This window comes from Callospermophilus lateralis, unplaced genomic scaffold, assembly GCF_048772815.1.
Source record: "Callospermophilus lateralis isolate mCalLat2 unplaced genomic scaffold, mCalLat2.hap1 Scaffold_708, whole genome shotgun sequence".
NCBI classification, from domain to species: domain Eukaryota; kingdom Metazoa; phylum Chordata; class Mammalia; order Rodentia; family Sciuridae; genus Callospermophilus; species Callospermophilus lateralis.
In genome coordinates this window covers 527,168-553,565 of record NW_027515187.1, presented here as the reverse complement: position 1 = coordinate 553,565, position 26,398 = coordinate 527,168, and the positions used below count along the sequence as shown (strand labels likewise).

The following is a 26,398-nucleotide window of genomic DNA, read 5'->3' as shown; positions in this document are numbered from 1 at the left end:
TAATTACACAGAACCATTTAAATCAGCAATGTGATCATTAAGTGTTCCATTTCAAAACCATATCTATTGCTATGACCTTTACTGGGCAAAAACGAGGTTGTTTACAACTCATTAAGATGACCCCAAAATGGGAGCCCCTGGGATGCATACTCAGCACAGAGAGAGGGCAGTTTGTCCTTCCCATTTGAACTCCAGTGAACTGGCCATTTACTGCATAGCTCTCTATTTCCTCAACACTACAGCTCAATACTACAGCGCCCAGAGGAACACGGAGCAATAAATAGTATTGTAACACTCAATTATGCTCCCAGAGGGCAGAGGGCTTCTAGAGAATTCTAAAACAGAACCCCTCTCTTTTGCATGAGAAAAATTAGAAAGCTCTCTTTTCTTTCCTAAATAAACATAGGAGTCCTTGAAACATACTAGCTTGTTTTCTAACGCAAAGCTTCTGTTGTTAAATTTAACAGTTTTCCAGAGACCTTTGAGACCCTCAAAGAATAGACATGTAGGGTCTGGTTACACAGTATCTAATATTTGAAGACTTATAAATGTGTTTTGGACCTACATTTTATTTTCATGACACTGAGTAAAATAGAGTGCTCAGAGCTATCCTCATTCTTAAATGAAGAGACTCAAGCAGAGAGCTCAGCCCAAGGCTGCAGATCACTGACTCAAACAGGGCCAAGGCGAGCACCTGCCTTGGACTGCTCAAGGCTGTGCATTGACCTGAGGGATCTCGATGCACTTCACAGTGATCCGGTCCCTGCTTTCTGTCTAGCTTTGAGACTGCTGCTCAACAGAGAGGGCAGACGGAAAGGGACCACAAAAACAATGGATTCTGTCTGAATTTGAAAAACTAGAACCTAAGAGGAAAAAAAGAGGAGTGAGGAAGACAAGGCAGAACACAATTGCTCAGGCAACATTAGACTTTTTAAAATTCACCTAGAATGATGTCCACTAATCCATCTGATATAGACTAGTATTAAAGCATGGAGAAAATTGCCATTCCCAGAGCTGCATGGAGCCCTCTGGAGGTGTGGCAGGGATCCTGGAGAAGATCCATAGAAAGAAGTAGCTCAGGAATGGCTAATGAGTCTGCAGGGCCGTCCCCTTTCAATCTCTGGTTCCTCTCCCCGGGGACCCTTCTGGCCATCATGCCATTCCCTGTGTGGAGCCTGGGCAGGGAAGACAGCCCTATGCTTTTGTTTTGCTCTGAGTTGCCACAAAAAAACATTGGACTGCAAGTCAGGAGCCGGTCCCCTGCTGGTCTGCCTTCACCAGCTCTGTGACCCATGGCCAGGTGGCTGTAGCCCTTGGGCACCCGATTCTCACTTGGGAAAGGAAAGGACTGAACTGGTTGATTCTAAGGTCATGTTTTGCCTTGAACAGTAAACCAGGCCAGACTAGAGACATGGCTAAAGCCCTAACATTTATCCAAGATTTCAGGATCTCCAGCTTTGCCTTTCCCACCTTTTTTTCCAGAAGCGTCTTTAGTGTTTTCGTGTTAAAACAGGATGAGATATAATGCCATTATCTGTGCTTTGCCAGAAAGCCTTTATGCTGCCTCGTTGTCTCCATTGTAGTTACATGGAAGGCTCTGAGTCTATGTTCATCTGGTTGAATGAGCAGAGTTTGAGCCAAAGATAAGAGTATGAACTTGATTTGTGGCAAGGAGGCAGAAGAACCACCTTTCAGCTCCTGCCAAGCCTTGTGCTGTGGGTGATCTGGCTGGGATCATCTCAGAAGGTCTGGGGGGCTGAGGAATCATGGAGAAGTAATGCCTTTTCTCCCCTTCCTCACTCTGCCCTTCTCTGAACCACCTTTCCTTCCAAAGAGAGAGGTGGTGGGATGTGGCAGTCCAGACCATACCCCAGTAATCCCCTGGAGCATGCTCAGTGGAGATTCAGGAGAAAGAAGCTCCTATTGCACAGAGTTAAAGCCCGTGAGCATGTTTAGGGGAGCAGAAGTGTGTGTGAGCAAGACACAGAAATTAAGTAGCTCAAGGATCAAATAAAATGGTCCACTGGAGACACGGAGCACCAGTGAAATCAAGTCAATAGCGAACGCAAGGGAACTGACAGCATTCTTTGTTTATTCTTAATTATGTGAAGCCCAAGGAACTCTTAGGTACTGTTCATCAGAATTACCTGCAAAATGTTCTATTTGCCTACAGAAGTGCATATTAGCTTAGCTGCTGCACTGCAGACAGGCCAGTGGGCTTCCAGACACCTGGACACCACACCAGGGGTGATGAACTCTGCAGGCTCAGGCTCTGACAGCAAGAAGACTCTTCACACATCCTGATTTCTGGAACTCTGTCCATATCCTCCTCCCCTTCCCGTTGGTCCTCACACCTGAAGACTCTCTGACACCACCCAGGTTGAGGGCTCCATCTCCAGCTCAGTGACTGGATAAATGCGGAAGAATCATGGTGCTCAAAGGAGGAGAGAAAGGGAGACCTTGAACCTCGTGAGATGCAGTGTTCATTTTCTCTGATTCTTCCAAGGACACTTCACTTACCTTTATTTGACTTGTGTCTTTCATGTTTCTTCACAATGGCGGAAAGATACCTGAAGAGATTCGTAACAGATGGGCCTTGCTACCCAGGAAGAAGGGGAATTTTTAGATGTGCTGCGATTTAGAGAGTCTGCCTCCACCCTTTACTGAATTGTTAAAATTCTGAAAAGCTTAAATGATGATAATATCTCCAATTCACTTCAGACACTCCTGTGCTATGTGTCAGATTTGGTCAACAGCAACACCATCATCAGTTTCAAATTACAATGCAGAGAATAGGCTTTTATACACATGAGAATTTTGAAGAGACTGTTAGCCAAAGTATTTTTACAATTCTTTTCTTTTTTTACAATGGAATAATCCTAAGGCTAAAACTAACAAGGCAACAAACATTTCACAGTCAGCCCCATGAAGCATATCTGTCTGTATGTATACATATGCATATGTACACATTTGTGTAAAGATACATACATATACATGTACATATATTGATAGATAGGAAAGTAGGTAGGTAGATGGATGATAGCTATGCAAAGTATAGATGTCCTTCTGACAAGGTGAGAAGCTCTGTCCAGTATATCCAGAACATCCCCATTTGGGGTCTTAAGCAGCATTTTGGGTGGTTGGTCACCCTCAGCCTCAATGTTCCCATGAGCTGCCAAGATCAGCAGTGCCTTTCTCATAAGTGGAGGTCCTGCCTGGTGACATAAGGAAGATGGGTACCCATTTGTCCCTGACCTGACATGTCACCTGCTGGGAGCCACAGCCAATTAATATGATGCATGGCATTTTTGATTGAAAGGTGATGCCAGCTAGCCATTGAGATGATATGATTATGTTAAAAATTACATTCATATGGATACCGGACTCCTGCTGCGGGACTCCTGGAGAGTTCCCATTGGTTGGGAAAGTGCAGTAGGAGGGAATTCCGGGGAGGTGCTTGCGCTAGAGTTCCGGGAAGGAACCAGCAGAACGCCGCGTGGGTGGATCGGGAAGCTTCCCGGGCGGACGTGTTATTGGCGGTTCTTTCAAATAAAGTTTGTTCCTGTTCGAGTGGCTCATGATCTTGTGCCCAGCCAGAGACTGCGGCAGTCACCTGCCTTCCTGTCATGTGGAACTGGAGGCCACCCCATTGGAGATGGAACACACAGTTCATGAAACCTATCTCACAGGCAGTCTTAGGAGTTACCAAACTCTCAGTTGTTCTGTTGTCAGAGGCCCTACAGGATACTGAAAATGAGGAATGGTCCCTTTCCCTCACAAAGGCCCTGACCTGTGCTGTAGACTTCACTCTGGTTGACCAGTCAACTGGAAGGCCAGGCTCATGGCTGACATCCCAGGAGTCTGACTCTGGGTGTTCCCTGCTTGCTGCATGTTTGAATCTGCTCAAAGAATATTTAAACGTGATTAGGATTACCTTATCACCTGTGTCCTTTACAATTAACTAGAAGAGTCCTACAGGCTGTTAAGTATTCTTTGCTTAAATGAAAGCCAAATTATCATCAAGGCCAGGGCCACAACTAAATCCAGATAATTTAAAATGATAGATTACAGTATTACTAGTAAAATAAATTCTTCATTATACTAAGTATCTGATCACTGATTGATAACCTTGTGTATCTATTTCTCTGCATTACCGTCTATTGGACAATATAAGACAACAATTTGGACATTCAATAGGAATTTTTCTGCAGGTCACTGATAAATTTCAGGGATGATAAGATTAGTGAACCACAGTGCTCTGGACTGCTGGCCTCCCTGGTGATCAGCATTAACATCTTGCAAAAAAAAAGAACACTTCTAGAACCAATTATAATTTCTACCACATGGAAACAAGTTTCTAAATGACACTACACCTTCTGTTTACTAATGAAAAGATGACAATATGGTGCCATCTGATCAAACTAGTAGATAGGGTGGCTCTTCAAGATAGAAGAAATTGTGCTAGAGCTTTAGCCTGTCTCCTTTAAGTAGAGACAGCACACAAAGTTTTTTCTTGATGTTGTGTACTTTTCTCATTAAAACTTGATTCTCCTTGCTTTAGTCATTAATCCCATCTTAGCATTTTATCTAAAACATAAGCTCTTATCATGCCAAAGTAGAAATAATGGGATAATGAGATAACATTGTACCATTGTGGCTAATAATCAGTTTGCAGATCTTAACACACCAAAGCTCTATCCCAAATTGAAAGAGAACGAATCCATCTCCCTCTTTACTTTTTGACTTTAGAAGGCAGGTCTGCAAGACCAATTCTTTATCTATTCACACCTTTCATGTTGAAGGAGGAGTAGGTCAGTAAAAATTAATTAAAGGAGTTAGTTAAGCAGAAAAGAGAAATTTACCAAGCAATTTCCCACTTCTTGGTTAAAAACTGTATCCCAGGCCATAGAGTCTACAGAACAAGTGGCTTTATTTTGTGATTTAACAGTAGGAATTTTTCTTAGTTCATCCCATCTGCATCCATTTTCACTTTGACTGAATAAATGCAATTATCTTGCAGTGAGTCAAGTAATGGTTTTCTTAAAGGATTGGGAACACTTTCTTAGACTCTAATGTGTACAGATGTATGCTGCGGCTCTTCCAGCCATGCTCCTTATAGGAACAACCACATGTCTTTTTCCAATGCATCATGGCAAAAGTTTTGCAGCAAGAAAACAACATCAAGAGACAGAAGAGCCGGCTGAGGAGTAAATGCGTAGACGCTGGACCTCCCTCTCATTTCAAGGTTGTGATCTTGACCAGGAAAGAAAGGAAATGAACATCTTGGCACTCCTACTGAAGGTTAATGCTGCATCAAGGAGTGTACACCCATGCCAGCATTCTAGAACCTCAGTGCACCAGAGCAGAGATTTTCACCTGCCTTGCTCACCACCATATCCTTAGTGCACATGGTAGGCACTCAAAAGATGCTTTGGAAGACAACGAAGACCCCGAGGAGTCATTCTCCATCCTTGGATTTAGTGGAATCTAAGGTATTTCCTCACTGTTGGGTAGTCCTAGAAATCAGTTGGCCTTGCCAACTGATTATCACACCTGGGAATGCTCTGAGAGCCCAAATATAGTTTCTCCAAGACTTTTAGATTTAATGGAAAACATTTTAGCAGATAAATTCAGTTCACCAAGACAGAGGACATAAGTACATACTACATGCATGACCATATATGGATAGAAGACTCCTGCAATCCAGACCACTAACCATATTTTATCAAACCCAGAACATACCCTGTCAACTCTAAGATGCCTGCTGATTTCCAAGATGGTAGAAGGTGAAGCTCTCTGGATTAGTTCTGCTCTGTGTGACCTCACACATGCACATACACACACACACACACACACACACACACACACACACACATGAGATAAGAAATCTGAAATATAATGATTATGGATAGAAGTGGGGCTGTTCTCATAGGAAGAAATGCTACAGTGTACAATCCCTGTTAAGACCTCCATCCCAAATCTTGCTACCCTTCTACTCCCATGATCCACCCCATCACCTTCATTTGGTATTTACTTTGATCACACACAAAAATATTTAATTAAATTTGAATTGACAGAAATACATTTGAATAACAAATAAAATGAATTGATATTGAAAATTGAAAATAACTAGATTCTTATACTTGTGTACTATTTGGTAGTCCATATGTAAATTCAATTCAACATTTAAAAAATGAATTGTAAGTTTTTCAAAATCAATACAAAACTATTCACAGGCTAACTTTTGCAAATTTCAAGTGTATTCTGTTTTCAGTAGAAACTTTTGCCTAGTTAATACAGCAGTTATATCTAAAGTTTTATTTCAGAAACTGACTGATACCACTATTGCTTCTGTTTTTGTAGCCCAGAGGAACTTGTTCAAACAACTTAATCAAAAAGGAAAAAGAAGAAGGAAGGAAAGAGGAAGAGGAGGAAGAAAGAAATTAAAAGTAGCCTCATTTCTATCATTTTTGGTACCTGGGAGAGGGGATTTCACCATTACTAAGTAGATATTTACAGATAAATAAGTCAGGACTTCCTATTTATAATGACTTTAAATACTGAATCTTGGAGATTTTTACAATATAGAAAATTGATCAGTAAAGAGCTCATAGTACCATGAAAGGTTTACTCTTTTGTAATATTATTACAACAAAGATATTCAAACAGGAAAGCAACAGGCATAAAGACAAACTGCCCTGAGCATCAGCCTCCCAAGGGGAATGATGGGTTCTAGATGTCACAACACCTGGCAGCAATCAGTTCTTGACACTTACGTATTAACTGGAGGACTGAGTGAATGAATGGCTTGCATACATAGCCAGGTGAGAAGCAGTTGTGGTGAGCAATGGTTGGCAGCTCCAGAACTGCAGAATGTGAAGAACAGCTGCCAGAAATCTCCACAGAGTTTCACTGGCTGGAGAGGAAGAACTTGGAGAACAATCTGGCTAAGTGAAGGTCATCATATACTTCTGGAAGGACCATGAGTGGGTGCTGTGGTTTGGAAATAAGGTATCCCCCAAAGAGCTCAGGTGTTAGACAGCGAAACAATGTTCAGAATGAAGCGATTAGGTTGTGAGAGCTGAAACCCAATCAGTGGATTCATGCATTTGATGGATTGATAATCTGAATGGATTTTGGGTGGAAATTGTTGGCAGGTGGGCATGTTAGTAGGTCGTTGGGGGCATAACTGTGGATTATGCTCTGCTCCTGGCTCCACCTGCACACTCTGCTTCCTGGCTGCTGTAGGTGACTGACTTCCCATAGAGTGTCCTCCTGCCTTGATGATCTGCTCATCTCAGACCTACAGCAATAGAGTTGACCAACCATGGATTGAACCTCTGAAATTGTGGGCCAAAATAAACCTTTCTTCCTTAAAGTTGTTCTTGTCAGGGCTTTGGGTCACAGCAACAAAAAGCTGACTTATACAGAGGGTTTATTCTGATCTATAGAGCCAGAGGGACTGCACAGTCACATGACCACAGACGCAAACTCAGGTGAACACAGATAGGCTTTCAAACAGGAATTATAGGAGTTGCAAAGGCCACGTATGATCCTGTTGGCTTCCCCTGTGGACTCTGCAAAACCCAAATGTGTGGAGTACACAAAATGGGTCGACTCCATGAATTGTTTCTTGGAGGGCACATATCCCATAGACAGATGGTGACCAGGGTAGACCTCAAACCTGTGATCCTCATCTGGGGCTGGTTACCCTAAAATGTGATACTTTTCTGGCCTCCTTCAGGGGCTCCAAGGGCACACCTCTTGGGTTCAAGTCCTCAGAATAACTGAAGGAGCATTGGAAGGGAGACAGCAGTGTCTTCTGACCCAGAACCCCATATTCAGCTGTCACATCTCCTCATCAAAGAGAGAGGAGCATATTCTGGTACTGAACACTTACCTGCTGCCCAGAAGCTGCAGCTCAGCTTCAGCAGAACTGCTGGGCTGGTTTCTGCTGTGCCTCAGGTGTCCCTGGCAATACTGTCAGTTAAGCAGGGATTGCCGAATCTTTATTCCTGGCAATGAGGCAAGAAATAGAATGCACGTAGCTGGATTTCCTGATCACAGGTTGGGCTTGCAAGGCTTAGGGGTGGGGAGCCAGGGAGTCATCTTTTACTGTGCTAACGGAACAGTCAAGCTATAAGACAAAATCTATAAAATAAAAGAGGGAATCCCATATTTTATCTGCTTCTGGTTCTTGGATAGAGGTGTTCTTGAAAAAGAAATAGCAATTTTCTTTCAGATAATTAAATGAAACAAGCAAGAACCCCCTGCCCCCCGCCAAAAGTGGAAATCATTGGATTTAAACAATTTAAAGAAAAATTCTGTCTTCTCTTTATAGCTAGCCTATAAATATCTTGAGAGAAAGTCCCTTGCTGTCCACCTCTTTTATCGTTCGTGGTGCAATTTATGGTGTCATGCACATGGCAGAAATGAATATGCATTTGGGGCATAAGGGAAAAAATACAGGCTGAGCACAGTTTCATTCTCCACCAACCAGAAATGCACAGACCTGAAAAGGAGGTGTAAAAGAGACATAAAAAATTAAAAAAAAAAAAAACTGCAACTAGTATATCAGGCAGGAAATGCTCCTCGTAGGTACAGCGGGGACCTCGGCCTCATACCTGGGTTCACATGCTAGCTCCACCACCTTCTCTGTGTGACTACCAGGAAGATTTTCATGTACTCTAGGATGAATCACTGCCTGTGCAGGGCTTTTGTGCCCTGTGAAAACACAAGTCAGATGGGTCAGCGCTCTGCTCCAGGCCCTTCCTCAGTGGTTCCTCATCACCTGCCAAGTCAAAGCCAGTGTCTTTCTGGGAACTTAGAAGCCCTCCACCACCACCCCTTTTCCTCTCTGAGTTCATGTGACAAGACTCACCCTCTTACAAAGTGTCCTCCCCATTGGTCACCATTGCCTCCTTTTTTCCCCTTGTTCAATGCGTCACCCCTGCCCCATCACCTTCTTAACAAAGTGGTCTGGCTTTCTGATAAGCCACCAGATAGCATGATCTGGGAGTGTGAGGAAGTTAAATTCTGTGGGGATAAGTTTCCCAGTAGACAGAGAAGATGGCTTCGGCCGAGGCTGAGGAACGTCTCTTGTTAATATTCCCAGACACTCGTCCTTGGGAGCCCCTTCCCCAGGACTCTGGTGCATGAGAACCTGCCACCTGCCACACCCCTTTCCAGCTCACCTTCAACCTCTGTGTCCTCGTTCTACATTCTTCTTGCCCCAGCCTCGCACCTCCCAAACCTCCACTTTCTAGAAAAGGCAGAGCTGAAGAATATCCTCTTCAGTCTGTGGATTCATTTTATAATTTTCTGTCCTCCTACTGGAAGGTAAATTCAGTGAGGGCCAAGGTTTCCTTTTATGCACAGCAGGGTAAACGGTATCTGGAATGGACGAGTTTCTAGCCCCATGTCTGGCAGTGTACCTGGCGCTGAGGAGCTGCCCATGGGATGGAGATCTTCATGATCATTCTTATTACCTATTATGTTCAGGAAGAGCTGTGCTATGTGCTAGGTCCTTTGCACCAAAACAAAACAAAACGAAAACACTCTTTTTTTCCCCCCCAGAAATAAAATAAAAAGACATGTCTGGAAAGATTTACACATATTTTTAAGACCTGCCTGCAGTGGATGTCTTTTTGTGTAGTCCTGATTATACTCCAATGTTCTTTCCAATGGAAACATAAACAAAAAACATGGCAAAAATAAGAGAAGCAGAAACAGGAGACACAAGCAGAAGAATAAAGAGGAGCTGAAATGAACCCTAAACAGTGGAAAGGTAGAGAATCCGTGAGGAAATCAGACCCTGATGCCGCAGAGACTCTCCTAAGAAAACATAGTAAAGGAGACAGGAAAAAAGGGCTGTCAGAGGGACCAAGAAAACAGTGACATCGTTTTGTAATGCTTCTCTAGCCTTATGAGTTGGAGATTGCAAGATGAACACTTAAAAAAGCTGTCACGTCTGTTATATCACAACAAATCCCACTCTTGTAAATATTATAATGCACTAATTAAAATAATGGTGACAATAATAGAAGGGAGATCCATAGAGTAGAGCAGGCACATTGGCAGGTGGGAGGAAAGAGGCTGGGGTACGTGACTAATGGAATCACATCAGGTGCATGTACAAATACGGCCATGAATGCTGCTATTATGTGACAGTAATACACCAATAAAACAACAAATCGGTAAAAAGCTCTATTTTCTTTCCATGCCAATATTTTTCCTTATATACTTCCCACAAGTTTTGTCAATTGCATCGACTGCATTCACACGGTTCCTGAGAAGTACTTCTTTCTTTCTTTTTTTTTTTTTTAATATTTATTGTTTAGGTGTAGACGAACAAAACACAATGCTTTTATTTTTATGTGGTGCTGAGGATCAAACCTGGTTCCCGCCCATGCTAGGCGAGTGCACTACGGCTGAGCCATAATCCCAGCCCCAAGAGGCACACTGTCTCAGAGATTCAGATTTCAAACATTTCTTTGAGTTGGTAATATAAAATACTTTTTTTCACTTTTTGATTACATATGTGGAAAATTCAAAAGAATCAAAGGGAAAGACACTATGGCACTAAGAGAATTTAGTGAGGAATAAAGTTTAAAATTATCAGAGAAAAATAAGTACACATCATAAAAACCTGGCGGGCATTCTCCCTTGAAAATGTGTCCTTGCTTTACCCCACAGTTTCTCTCTTGAGAGACCCCTATGACCCTTTGAATATGTACCTACTTTCATAAACAAACCCCTGTATACGCCTTTGGGGGAAAAAGAAAGGAAGAAAAAGTTAGGTGTGGATCTTACAAAAGAGGGTCCAAACCCTATGTGAAAAAAACATAAAACACTTCATTTATTAATTATTAATCCACAATAAAGCCACAAAACACTCATGGAAGGTACAAAAGCAGACTAGTACACAGGTGCCAAGCCAACCTGTGTTCTTTGATGGGACTCTGCATTAAAAAAGTTATTGGAAACACAAGGTATTGGATTTGTCAAATTAATAAATAAATTTAATGCAATCTAAATTTTCTTAAATCCCCAGGTTTTTTTGGGTGGGGGGGGCCGCAGGTAGACTGATGAAAGAGTTCATTTGGAATAACAAACAAGCAAGTATGACTAACACCCTAAGAAAGAAGCACTGTGGGGGAGAGGGAGGCGCCAGACCTCTGGGATGTCAACACAGTGTGATGTATCTATCCTTTAAGAAGCTTCGTGTGGGTGCTCAGATAGAGAGGATGCAGAAGAGAAAATCCAGAGACAGACTCACATGACTATGAAAATTTAGTATACAAGAAACAACACATCTTAAGTCAGTAGATCAAAGCTGTACAGCTTTGCATATCTGTACAGCCCCATGGGAAACAAAGTGGAATCTACTAATGCTGTAAGCTAGGATAAGTTGTTGCATATTTAAATGGAAAAACCAAAAGAAAACCATTAGGTCCTAGAAAAAAAAAACTGGGCAAATTCATCGTTAACCTGAGAATGAAGAAAACCTTAGTAAATATGGTTTAATGTCTAGAAGCAATAAGATTGATTAATTTTATTACTAAAAAAAATATGGAAAAAAAAGCATAAGTAAAAAGGCAGATGATATACTAAGGGAAAAGTACATATATCCATCAATAGACTTAACTCATAAAAATGTTTTTATTAAAGAAAAAAAAAACACCTTGACTGAAAAAAAATCTAGAAATATGAACACTTATTTTGTGGAAAAAAATAATCAATGCAACTGACTCTTCGAAACATGGGAAGATATTCAACTTCTTTTACCTGTCTCATAAGAGGAATGCAAATTAAAATTATAAGATACCAATGTATTGAAATACACCAAATATGGCTAAACTTATATGCTTATGATTCATACAGACAAAATTTTTCATTGTTACTTCTGGAGTGTGCCTGAGAACCTTCATTGTTGTGAACCAGCAGGTATTTGGGCTGAGAGGTAGTAAAAGGAAATCTGTCATCATAGAACTATTCTAATCAATAAATAAAGAGTGTTGGGATTTAAGTATCACCATTTGCAACCCTAAATGAATTAATGCATTGGAAAAAAATCCAGATTTGACAATATAAGGCTTTCAAGCCTAGCTAGCCCAATCCTGGGACCTAACTCACTAATATACTGGCAAAAATTTGAAAATGTAAATTTCAAAATGTAAATTCAATTCATTGCAGTTCCAATTGTGAGATACACAAGACTTAGGACAACCAGATTTTCTATCTGTGAAGTGCCCAGTGAATTAACTGGGTGCTACAGTATTGCCCAGTACTAGGGTTATGCAGCTGTCAGAAACAATGAGAAACTTTTCCATAAATCTCTGATATTTATGGTCAAGTGAAACAGCAAAATGAAAAACAGCAACTATAATAGATTAGGAAAGGAGGGGGGTGTGGATGTAGAGAGAATTTCCTTAAAATTTTTAAAAAGACCTGGGAAGATAAATGTCTGTAAGTGGTTGTCTACAGAAAGATGAGGGAATACAATAGAAGGGATAGGAAGAGAAGCTAAGCTTCTTTGGACAAATCTTATTTTGTAGATTTAACCTTATTACATAATAAAACAGTTTTAAAATCCTTAAAAATAAAAAGTAAAGTGAACCAAATAAAATTAGATAGTGTTCGGTTGAGAGCATAATCACCCAGAGGAGCTGTTCCACATGCTGAAAAAATGCATTGCAAACCAATATCCCAGCAGCACTTCTGTGAGGAAAAAGCAACCGCTAGCAAATCATAAACTCTTTTCAGTCAAAATATTGCTCCTGCAAGTGTTGGCATTGTTAATTGAAACTTGGCATTGTTAATTGAAACGTGTGTGTGTGTGTGTGTGTGTGTGTGTGTGTGTGTATGTGTGTGTGTGTTGAGATAATACAAAAATGAATGGTTATGTTGGTTCACTGTGAACCTGGAATCTTAGAGTGCAAAAATAAAAACCATGGGTTTGATCTCTAGAACCACAATAAAAAAAAGGTAAGGTTGATGAGGCTAAATAAGAATACCATGGCCCTACATTTGAACTAGAAGTTCCAGGATGAACTCCACATAGTTTATTATAAATAGCAAAAAACAATCAAGTAAACAAAGCAAAAGATGTTTTTGGCTGTATCTGCTGCAAATCCTGTCATCAGTGGATATCCCAGCAGCTAAGGGCTTCCCAGAACCCAGACTTTGATCCTAACAGTTCATTTCCCACTCAAGGGAACAGGTTCACCCTGGAGAATAGTCTCTTCCAGGCATGGAGCAGACATGTGCCAGGAGATTCTGGAACATTTTATCACATCAGAAAGCAAGAATGCTGTCAAGTTGGCCAAGAGACACTGAGGCAAGATGTGCCCATGACCCAGGGGGTCGGTAAATGAAAGTGATGGTCCATAGAACACCCACAGAATGGATGTCACTCTGCAATTTTTAAAAAATGAAACACTTATTCATGCTGCAATGTAGATTACTTTCAAAATGTTTTTCTAAGTGAAAGTGATCAGCTATAAAAGATGCCCTCTTATGTTATTCCATTTATGTAAATTTCTGGGCTAAAATTTATGAGACTTGCTCCTCCTCTCTGGGTCTCAGTTGCTTCACTAGTAAAACAGAGAAAGCATGACAATGGCTGATGTGAGGATGCAGCATGTACAAGAGGGGCAGAGACACAGCTCCTGCTGGCACTTAATCAGAGAGAACCACTCAACCTCCCTTCTTCGTAAGCATCCCTCCCAAGTTCCATTTCCTCTGTCTTTGTTCTTTGCTCCAATATTTTCCCCATGCACTATGGGCCTAGGCTTTCTTTAGGTTCTTCAGAGCTCTGTGCTGTGCATTTTACCACAAACTCCTCCAAGTTCCAAAGGGGCCTCTAATTCCCCCTGCCCTCTTACCAAAAGTATACCTCTGTTAGTGTAATTTAGGAACGTGAGTCGTTTATTCTAACATGAGTTAAAGAGGAAGGCAGGAGCCAAATCATGCAGCAGCTTGTAGGCCATAGTTAGTGGTTGAAACCTGAGTACTTTAGAGCATGAGGATATTGGTTTCTTGCCAAGATCCCTCTTACTAGTAAAGAGCACCCAGCCCTACATGCTGGGGTGCTGGATGCTGAGGGCTCATAGATACACTCTTTTTCAGAAATTCCCTCCAGCCAATGGGAACCACTTTGTCCAGAAATATTTATGTAACCCCCACCCCCCACTCTGGGAGACCTCTAACTGGTGACTGACTGATATAGGTATACAAATAGGTAAAGGCCAACCCTTAGCCTTAATAACGTGCAAATTTGTGGACCTACAACACACTCCACTCTGAGGCGCCTCTCCAGATCAAACTGAGGGTTGACTTCTTTGAAACCACCTCTTAATTTAGCTTCTTCTCCTTCCCCATCCTACTCTGCCCCATCAATGTAGGTTTCTCATGAGATCATGATTTAGTAAAACAGTACTTTCAAGAGCCCTTATCTTAGGCTCTGCTTCCAGTAGTGATGAGTATCAGACTATACCTGGCTTATAGATGAAAGATATAAGCTGGGGCCTGAAATAATTCAATTATTTAATTTTTTCTTGGTGTGTGTGTGTATGTGTGTGTGTGTGTGTGTGTACATGTGTGTTTGTGTGTGTAGGTATGTGTCTGTCTGTCTATTTGTAGGGAAAAGAGAAGAGGAAGGCAGACCTGTTAATTATACTCTATTGTCATCTTCTAGGCATAATATAACTATGGCTTAGATTACATAAAGTATCCTTATTAAACAGAAATTTTCATCTACAATTATACTTACAAAACTTGCCTTTTATCAAGAAAATGTGCAAGTGGCTTTAGGCAGATGAATGTTAAAAAGAATAATGCACTTTGGCATATAATGGGATGAATATGTGAAAGTTAAAGTGCTCATTAAAAGTCTAAATCTATTTATGAGCATATAGTACAAAAATAATGTGATAGAAATGTGCAGTAGGTCTTTAGCTTAATTACTAGAGTTAGTCACGGGTCCTTGGGAAAGATTGTAGTTTCTAAGATCTGTTTAATTCTGGAATAAACGTGACAATTTGAAAATGGCTTTTGTTATCTTTCCCACTTTGGGCTAGTAAATATTTCTGACTGCATCTTTTCTGGAGGGCAGTAAGTGGGTATATGTTTTTGTCTTGAATGGTAAATAAAAATTTCTCTTCCTGATAATCCCCAAATAAGGAGGTAATAGTAATCAGACTCTGACTTTCTTAACAAACACAGCACACAATGAATATAGTTTGATTAAACAAGCTAAGTCCACATGGTTTAGAAAACATAATAACCAAGGAGAAAAACAATGCTTTGAAGAATTATCCTTTCATACAAATATTTATGTATTACAAGAACTGAATGAAAGGCAGCAAAACATCCAAAGGTAATCATGTTCTGCCCTGCTGTGACAATCCTTACTTTAAAGATCTGAAATCTCTTTTGCAAATTCACAGCGCTATCAGTGTATTAGAGAAAGTCTTGTCAGGTGATTTGCAGCATGCCTGAAGAAGGGCAGAGAGAAAGTATCAGACTCTTTCTTCCCTTCCTCTTCACTCTAAGTGTGGTGGGATGTGGGAATGGGGCAGCAATGAAGGCTAATAACAGGAGGGAGCACTCTCAAGATCCTCTGCATAGCACTCAGTGAAGCACTCACTCAGTGATCTGCATGCAGTTGGCAATGAAAGGACTGTATATGACAGACCCAAACACTGGGGCCAGTCTCAAATGTCACCTGGATTCTAATGGGTTTTAATCACAAGTGGGAATTACAATTGGAGAAGCAGTAAAGCCTTTGATGTCCCACTGAATAAACCAACTATTCATTTAGTCAAATTGGAGGCTTTACATTATATATAGAATGTGTATTGTTATCAGCTATCAGAGATCAAGATAAATGAAGAGAGGCCCCCACCTTGTAGGAGCTCCATCTTTATAAAATTTGAAATAATTAGCACATCTTTAGAAAATACCAGCTGCTGTGTGCCCACCCAGACAAACTGGATTAGACAGTCTGTGGCAGTGGTATTTTTAACAAAGCTCCCAAGTAGTTTTCTTACTTGGAATTTGGGCCCATCATTTGAGAGCCACTGGTCTTGAGAGATACAATATATTCCATATAACTACAATCCCTGCCCCCAGGGCCTTAAAGTTAAGGGGTCATGGCCTAGATGCTGAAAACTAGCCCAGAGGTTCTCAGCAGGGAATGATTCTGGCTTCCCAATTTCCCCAAAGACATTAGAGATAGTCTGGATGGATACTTTTTTGGTTGACAAAATTGAGGGGAGGGTGCTATTGGGTAGAGGCCAGGGATTCATCTAAAACTCTTGTAATGCACAGAAGAATCCCCATGGCAAAGAATTATATGGCCTAAATATCAGTAGTGCTGAGGTTGGGAATTGCTGATTTAGTCTTAAAGGTAGTTCTCTTATAAAACCAAGATGCCAAACAGCTTCCTTTATCTAATTTATTATGTACTTACCATGTCTTAGGGACATTATGTGTGGTAAGAAACATTGACCATTGTTTATTAGGTACTATAATTTGTTCCTGTTATATGGATGAGAAAATCAAGGTGCAGAAATTAAATAATTTATTCAAAGGAACATAGCTAGTAAGTAAAAGACTTGTAACTCGAACATGGGCAGTCAGGCTCTGGCCGCAACATTTTACCACTGCCCAATAGGTTCTATTTTTTTGGGGGGGGGATTTTTCCATGCAAAAGGGTATCACAATTACATAATATATTTTTTCTTTTGTTTTTCAAGATTTTCTGTTGGATGAAAACAAAATTTCCTCATGTAAAAGATAGCCCTTCTGAGCCAGGTGATTAATAAACTGATCATTTTTATGCCACATGACCAGGCTAGAGCCATGAAAGTGCTCAGAGGAATCTCCAAAGAGGATGATGATTGATGCTTTTGACACTAACAGTGTTTGGCAGCTACTGGTATCATGCAGCGCAGTTGGGGTAGTGCCTGACCAGCCAAACTGTCTGTGACAGCTCTGATCTCCTTAACTCTGAGCATCTGTTAGAATGATACCTCAGCAGGACAACACAGTGGGGAATGTCTGCTCAGAGCATGTGAGTGTCTGACTGGCCCCTCAGATGTCCTCTAGAAAGGCCTGATGTCCCCAGGTCTCTTGTGCTCACTGGCTCTGCCTTGTGCTTTGGGCAGACAGAGGAAATGAAACAGGACCCAGCAGAGGTCATTTACCCTCTCTCCAGTGTCCTACCCATGGTCACCACACTAGGGAGAGGATGTATGCCAGTTGTGTACTTGCTCCTGGGCATCATTCTGTCTCTGAGAGGCTCTTGAGGGTTACAGCAGTGTCCGCTCTGTCTGTGAGGCATTTAGGCTAGCAAATGAAATGCCTTGTCTGAAGCCACGTATCTACTAAGTGGGAACTCAAGCAGCCAGGCTTCCAGCCATAACACTATACTTCTACTCAACAAATTCTGCTTTCTACTAGGAGTTTTTCCAAGTAGAAAATGGGGCCATTTATGGCATGACTGTAAAGTGTGCAGAAGATGATCATTTGGCTCAATGTTAGACAGGCAATATAGATGGAAATGGTCCTTCCACCACTGCCCTCCCTCCTTGACATTCTTTGCTGAGGGAAACCTTCCATGGGACACATTTTCTGTTCTTCTGGCTCCAAATGTATAAAAAGAATCTTGAAGTTGGCATCAGGAAATAGAAGTTTATGGAGAACACTGGCTTGGCATGTTACCATTCTTTGTGGATTCCTTCCACTTCTATTAAGAATGCAGGCGACTGACAAAGGATTACAGTCTGTAGTCTTATTCAGCTCTCTCTGCAGTATCCCACAGAACTTTTCATGAACATTATTTTCTTTTTACTTTCTCAGTCTGCCTTCTACCTCAGGTGGTGATTCTGCTTCTTACTTAGAGAAGTTGAAGCTCTCAGTATGAATTCCCTCAGCTTTTCTCCTGTGGTGATCATTAGTGCTATTTCCCAAATTGCTCTGTTTTTCTCTCCATTCAAACCATGGCATGATTCTACTCCCTGATCCTTCTGGAGGTAGTGTAGGAGGTCTGACTAATTCTTCATAAAGTGCACAGGAACAAAGAGTGCCACATCCAGGTAAAAGCATGTGATTGTTGGGGTGAGTCTCTAGGTCTAGGCTCTAGGTTTCTACCTCTTGGCATAGTGGAAACATTTGACATGTTGGCTATTCTATCGGCTTGAATTCCTGGAGTGGATCCTGTTCTAAGATGGAAATAGGATAAACAATGAATAAATCTTAATTTGTTGAAAAGTCACTGCAATGTTGGTTTTCTTTGTCAACACAGCACAAGTTAGCCTATCTTGACTAATATCCTGTCCCTTTCATCCAACAAAATGCTGTATCCACATCCATCCTTTTTTGTTTTAAGACTTTCTCAGATGATAAGCTGTCTCCCTGGATATCCCAATCTTTAAAATCACTCTTGATTAACCCTCAAAAAATAAAATAAAATAAAATAAACCAGAAAACAAAAAGCAAACACCCAACAACAACAAAAACCAAAACAAAAATAAAAACCAAATTATTTAGAACTTTGCATTGTCTGGAAGGCTGCATTGTCTGGCCTGTTTTTAGCCTCATCCCACACCTCACTTCCCATGCCGTCTAACTTGGTCACATTCTCTTTCTTTTGGTTCCTCTTACTTGGTTTCTTTTCACCTCAGGACCTTTGGATATACTTTAAATATGATCTTTCTGCCAGAAATGCCATCCCCACCACTGGTTGACTGATTATATTCTTTTGCTCTTGAAGTATGAGTTCCTTAGAGAAATTTCATTCACTTCCCTACTTATGTCATATCTGCTTTTAGAAGCTCTCATAATTTCATGTTCTTCATAATACTTACAATTGGAGTATTACAGGTTATTTGTGTGATGCTTCGATTAAGGTCTGTCTTCCCTCTTGATGGCCAAGATCATGCTACTTTCATTCATTACTATGTCCCCAGTGTTTGGTAAATCACACTTTGTAATCATTCAGTAAAAGCCTGTTGAAGGTACAAATGAGGATACACAGCCATGCTGTACAATTTGGTAACCACAGGCCACATGTTGAACTTTAAATTAATTAATTTATAAAGATATAAATAATTATTCCATAATCACACCAACCTCAATTCCAATGCTAATTAGCCACATGAGGCTTATAACTCCCATATTGGAAAATAGAAAATAGAACATTTCCACCATCATAGAAAGTCCTGGCACTATCAAGTTCAGGAGACAGTACCTGGCATGAATGCCTTCAAGTGTCTGGTTCTTGGCAAACTTTCAGCCTATTTCTTTCCCTGTAATGATAAAGCCACAGGGAAGGATCACTCCTCTAAACACATTACCTGAACATGCTTCTCTTTCTCAGGGATCTGTGGATTTTCACTTTTACCTCTCTCTGCCTAAATTGCCATCCTATTTAGCACTTCCCATTCATGAAGCCTCCCCCACTGCCCCCCGCCACAGATATTTCTGTGAAACTATATCATTGGGAAAATTTTACTAAGGTCCCAAACAGTGATAGCCAGTATATCCTTTGGCCTCTATATTGCACCTTTCCCATTCCTTTGTGCCCTGCTCAGACAGGATTGTATCATTTGTTCACTATTTCTGCTATCACTACATGAGCCCCTCAAGAGCAAAGCCTGGGCCTTGGTCTTCCAGTGTGCTGAGCACAGAACTGGTGATATGTAGACATCATTGAGTGTTTGTTAAATGAGGAATATGTAAGTGAATGAAAATCATAGAAAATACTATTTCCTTAATTCAGTAGCATGAGGAAAAAGGGAAGTGTGTTATTGAGGTAGAGACAGTAGGGCCTTCCCAGGACCCTGTGCGCTTATCTTCCTCCCCATGGACATGTATCAGAACCTTATTTTGTGTGAGAATAGCTTCTGAAGTCAGGAATAACCCCTAAGTTCTTGGGTCTTGAAGACTTTGGAGCAGTGAAACTGTTTCTTGAGGAGAGTGGGAGCCTCTCAGCTGAATGAAAAGATGGCTCATACCATGATCAGAGTCCAAGCCAAGCTGCACCCCACAATGATAGAACTGGGAACCAACTGGAAGTCTGAAACAGAGATTAGACAGTGAATTTAACTTTGCTCAGATAGTTAAGTAGTTAAGGGACGCCCTCCTGTGCACAGGTTGCTGCTGTTAAAGTCATGGGATATTTGTCCCAACTCACTCACTAGACTGATAGCTTATACACTGTCTTATTCTCCTTGGGTTCTCTAGCAGGCTGAGGTAAGTGTCTGTAGATCCTATGGGTGGTGGCTAAAATGATTGATTAGATGGAACTAATTACCCTTGTTGGAAATGCTGCATGGTAACAGATATGCTTTCTGTTCTGATAATAATCTATTTTGCCAAAAATATTCTCATGTCTTCTTGTGATTTTTTTCAGTAGCAGGCTTTTGCTTAATTATGTCTATCTCCTTTTAAGATAAAGTTATACCTTCTGTCATGCAAACAGGACATTCTGAGTTTCTTTGCTCCATCCTCCTTGAACAATTGAGCCTACAGGACTAATGACCACATAGTTCTCTTGTAGTGACTAGGATATTCACCTGATCCTAATTAAGGCAGACTGGAGGAAGGAATGAGAAGAGATGATATAGGGAAAGGAAGGGAAAACATCATTATGGTAAGTCCAGAGATGGAGAAGCAACAAAGAAGACTGAGACATGTTGTCCAATAGACAACTGGTCCATTGAACAAGTTGAACAGGACACCAAGACCTGGGTCTTGATGTCTGTGACATGTCACTGAGCACAACACACACTGGGTTCACTTTAGGGGTACAGCCTGGGTCCAAATGAGCCAAATTGGGATCCAGACTGGGTCTTCATTATTGGTGGGGCTGGAAATCCCCTATGCATTTATTTAGAGTCAGTTTATGTTATGAGAAGAAGGCCTTTGAGAAGGAGATTTAGGTATGTTTCCCCGGGGCTAAGATAGAGAGATGGAGAATACTGTTATCCAAAATAGCCCTGGATGAGGAGGTCTAGAGTAGTGATGTACATTAAGGACTCAATAATGTCTTTAAGCATAGAAATCTGTTTGACTATGTTAATTTAAGGTCTCCAAATCTATTTGAACACAACACATTTTCTTTCACTATCTTTTTCTTTTTAAGGTAACACCTTATTAGCAACTCAAGGAACTGCCAAGATAAACTAGGTTATTTTTTTTTTTTGATACTGGATTAATGGGTTGATTTTTACATCATGTAGACAGAGCCATAGGAATTTTTTATGGTTTAATACTCTAGCTTTATCAGGTATAAAAGGCAGTATATTTGTAATTAGGCCTTGGTGCTAGTTAGTTTATAACTCAAATATCCAGGTTAGATTGTGCCTACGCAAGCATGGTAAAGTTAATAAATTAAAAATGGAAGTGCATTATAATATTAGTATGCCTTTTGATATTATATATTTTCACCAGTAATTCATGATAGAATAAATGTCAAGGAAAGCTTTGAGTCTGCCTACTATTGCATAATGGTATACATGGTTTGAAAGAATTTATCCCCTGGAAATGAGCAAGGCTGGCATTTTATGCTGGTCATTGATCATCTTTCTGCCTATGGATGGCAACAGACATTTGACATTCATGATGGATATTTCCTGAGACCTTTCTGACTCTCCTAGTTGGAAAATACCCCAGAGCAAATAATTTCCCTCATGAAACATTTTTATTCTGAACTAAACCATCATACTTATGGAGGGCTTCACTTTTTCTTGTCATTAAATATCAGGGCCATTTGTACTTGGTAATTGACAATGAGAGGGAACATATAGCTGTGAGGAAGTGTCAAGACTTCTGGCTTTACTGTGCACTCTACCATTGGTGACAGTTTCTCTAGACTTATTTTATGTTTCAGAAAAATGGCTAATATCTGCATGCCATGGACTCTTGAAATTGCTCATGAATAGCTGAAACTGTGACTGTAAATTTTCAAACATCAAGCATCATCTCCTGTTCTCTGGCTTTTCAAAGACATCTTCACTTTTCCCATGTGCTAAGTGGCAAAAAGACACTCTGGCTTGGGGAGGGAAGAAAATATTTGCAGTTTTGGAAATTCAAGCTCACCTTTACTAGTGCTGTGCAGCCTCTACCGCAGGTTTATGTGAACTCAAGGGCATGGATATCTCAGCAGTTTCAGGAAGTGAATGCCATGCTTTAGTAAAAAACATCAGGGAGTTCTTAGCTTAGTTTAAAAAAATGTATTTCCCTGAGCTAAGAAAATATTATTATACTTGAAACCACAATCTGACCTTTCCAAGCACCGCAATAAACTCTCTGCTTTCTAATATGAATCTCAAGGCTACCTTTTCCATGGTTTATCAATATGATCTTTGGGACTCAGAGTCTTGGAAAAAATCAATTTTTTTCTTAGGATTTGTGACTATTATTGAAATAAAATGGCAGAAATATTTTATCAAACTTGGAAGCTCTTTCTAGATGAATCCCAAAGATCCATGTCATTTCTTGAAGACTGGTTGACCTCACACAAAGTAAGATAATCAGGGGAGAGGAGACACTTCAAATGGCCAATTTGGGAGGTATTAAAAATACTTTTTATGTTTTACATGTGAAATAGCCACCCCCCAAATAAAAACAAATCCTCAAAGACAGATCCACTCTGCCTTGCTCATATAGAAAGTCCACTGACATTTAACCATACAAGTTTTTGGAGCTTTCCAGTTTTCATCAGGACGAATAATGTCAGCCAACAGAGCAGATTCTACAGACTTAAAATATATATAAAATGGAAATACAAGTGATTTTTGCTCCTTAGGACCTAATCTGATCAGACACTACGATGCAAGGGTTATTGGGTGACAAGAATCATTACAGACATGTTGATATCTATTGAGGAGGTGGAACAAGCTTACTTTTGGGAAAGTCTACTTAAGCTTCCCACTAAGGGATTTCATATGACTTTGAAATAAATTTCTCTAATCCTTTGAGGACCATGGATGCCACAAATCCTTTACTCTAAACCATTTTCAACACAATAAATGCTATTGAAAGACCTGAGTTATCTGTTTTTCAAGATTTGGAACTGGCTTTCAATAATGGGATTCCTCACTGTGACACTACTGCCAGTAGTCTGGAGTCTGAAAATCTCTTCTGTTCTCCAGGTTAAAGGTCTAGTCATGGGCTGACTCATGATTCCTCTCTCTCTATTTGGAGGCTGGGAATTGAGGTGGGAAAAGGTGGTGGGATCTTAGCAGCCCTGTGAGACTGGCAGATCCCTGTCTGGAGAGAATTTGGGTGTAATCAGTCACTTTACAGGAACATGAAATATGAGCACAAAGCTAGGCCAGCTGCCCTGTGAAGTGAGGCAGGAAGGCCAAGAAAGATGGGAAATCTTACCTTCTTGACTTCATATTTAATGGCAAGTTTGATCCGGCTCAAACTTGAATGGTGGTAGTTGGACCAGACTTGGAGGTTCACATCACCATTTAAAATCGCCTCTACCTCTTCTGTGTCTCAGCACAGGTCCAGCATGCCCACCACAAAATCCTTGCATTGCATAGATAACTTCCTGTAATCATTCTAACAAAATAAAGAAAAATCAGGGGTGTGTCACACTGAGCCCTACAGATAAGCTTGTCCAGCACAGCAGTGTCAATCAGCAATTGTCCACCAAGTGTGAACTTAATGGAACACATTGGAACCAAGGGCAATTGCTGGATTCAGAAGACAGAGATGTTTCTCTTGACACACAACCTAGAGGACATCTTCTCTAAGTCAGCACTTGTCAGAGTGTAGTCCACAGATCACTTGCATTAGAGTTACTTTAGATCATGCTAAAATTGTAGAATCCATGGGAATGAGGCACAGGAATGTATTTTTTTTAAGTTTGCTCTTTAAATGATTTGAGTACCCGCCATAGCCCATCCAGGCTTTTTCAAAGCAGCGAATATTTGGGCCTGATTACTAGCCAATTGTAAGGGAGGAATAATAAGGAAATGAACTTTTAAGATGCTAGAAATAATACCTTACTCATTTAGCACCAACCTAAAATAGTGACTGCTCTGCATAGGAATTTACTAGAAAGATAAGGCTGACACACTGAAGTTGGAAGAAATTTATACACAGGTATTATTTCTATATGTGCTAGAAAAATGCTTGTAACTTACACATTTAAAACTCCAATGCAATTTACACTTTACAGGATTCTTTTTTATTACAAATCCATTTGTATGGCAAATCATGGCTCCTTAAATTACTTGACTGATGAGTAGACACTTTTCGTCTTGAACTTTTTGTTGTTTCACTTCTTTAATGAGTTTCCCCTGGTATACTCTTTTCCTTCCCCTAGGTATATCTTTCCAACTATCTTTGAGAAATTTCCTCCCTTCCTTTCCTAGAAACACACCAACTTCTCTCCCTCCCAAACACACAGCTTAATTTCTAGATAATGATCCAAAATGTTGGAAAAAAGAATGTTTCATGTCACTCTCATACCACTACTTTCCTCCAAATATATCCTCCTGAGGCTTCCTTATTGCTTTCTTGGTTGAAACCAGTCTATTTAGAAACTACATAAGGACCAGATGTCACTTTCAATGTTAATCAATGTCAACAACCCTCAGACTCATAAATAGTAGTTGGCAATAGGAGAGCAGTTTTGCTTTTCCGGAGCCCAGATTCTTCAGCAAATAGGTGGGAGCCTGGCAAACTGCAGGAGCTCAACTATTTTTCTGAGTTAATGTTTTTTGTCTCCTTCCAGGGCTGCTGCATTAAAATGTCACTTCACATTAGAGAAAGAGGTAAGTAAATGCTTGCTTGCTGGGAAAGGGAAAATGATCATGAAAATATTTTCAGATGAGAATGGATACCTTTCATTTTTATGTATAATTTAGGTAGAAGAAGGAAATTTGAAAATTACGAGTAGAAAAAGGACTGCTCAGCTTAGGCAGATTGTGATGGAGAAAAATTGGGGTAAGATACTTAGAGTGTCCTAGGTTTGGCCATCTATTGGGTAGTGGTTGGGTGGTGACATGAAGAGTTGTAATTCTGTGCTTTGGAGCTACTGTATACCAGACACTAAGTTAGCAGAGAACAAGGTCAATGTGATTTCTAAATAGTGAGGGCTGAAGGAGGCTGGGGATCCATCCTTAGGGTCCCATAAAGGGTAATGCCAAGTAAAACTTGCACAAAGTTTGTCCTGGTTAAAACATTTTGCAGAGTGCCAATGAGCCAAAGTTGGGAATCTCAACGTATAATACACTGGGCTCAGCAAAATGCAGAAGATGGTTCACCTCACCACATTGACCCTGACCCATTCAACTCTGGCAGTCCCTCTGTTACAACTGACTTTTCCTGAATCTCCTTCCCCTGAAGCATCAACCTATTGCCTCTTCAATGAGAACCAGAATTGTCTTTGAATGTTAGTTTTCCTGGTAAAATGGAACCTGTTGGCTAGACTATACATCAAATCTTGGTGGAAACTCCTACCTGTAACTGAATGCATGAATGGGTACATTAAGTAGAAAAGGCTTGCCTTAGCCCTGATCTAAGCTCCCACACTGGGAACAAGTCAGGCTGTATGGTACTATACATGTTTGGTTTCTGCAGAGTTTGAAGCAGGAAGTGCTCCTTCATTAGAAGCTGTCAAATTCCTGGGCTCTTTTACCTAGCCTGCCCATCAAAAAGGAGGCACCAGAGCAGCCAAAGTGTATAAATACATTTTTGTCTTCTTAGACACAGGCTGTATGTCAATAAGGCTGGTATCTGCAGGTGGCTGGAGGGAAAAGAGAGAACTCAGGCCTGCCAGAGAGGAGAATCTATGGTCATGTATGGTGGCAGAGGGTTATAGGTGAAACCTCTAAAGAATTATGATGAGTATGCTTAATTGGGCCAACCCTGAGCTCTTGAGCCTTACAAGACATACCCCTCACTGTAGTTGAGGTAGATGAGATACATGATCAAGACATCAGACATGCTCTTTAAATTTTTAAAAAATATATTCCTATATTCTGGGGTTCCCCAGTCCCAATGGGTGATAGGAGTGTCATCTAGCTCAATTCTTATAAAAAGTCATGATGGAAAGGCTATCACCATTTTCAACTTAAAGATGAGGAAACTAAGACAGAGAGAAAAACAGGATGAATACACTTCTCTTTCTTGTATTAGTTACTGATCTATGGGTCACTCTCTCACCTTTGGTGATTTGAACTCCTATCTCACTCCCACTGTCCCTCCATTACTGCCTTTGTTATTCTTGGCAGTTTCAGTATATTGAAAGATGATTTTCCTAATACCCTGTCCTCTCACTTTCTTGACAGATCCTTTTCCAGTGAGCTCATCTTAATCCAAACTCAGCCACTCAGTCTGTTAGTTATTTCAGTAGTTGTGTATCATCCAT

At 40.6% G+C, this 26,398-nt stretch overlaps 1 pseudogene; it reads right to left on the bottom strand.

Annotated features, from left to right (window-relative positions):
- Positions 1-746: 746 nt before the first annotated feature.
- Positions 747-26,398, bottom strand: part of LOC143388609 (short transient receptor potential channel 7-like) — a 63,791-nt pseudogene continuing 38,139 nt past the window's right edge.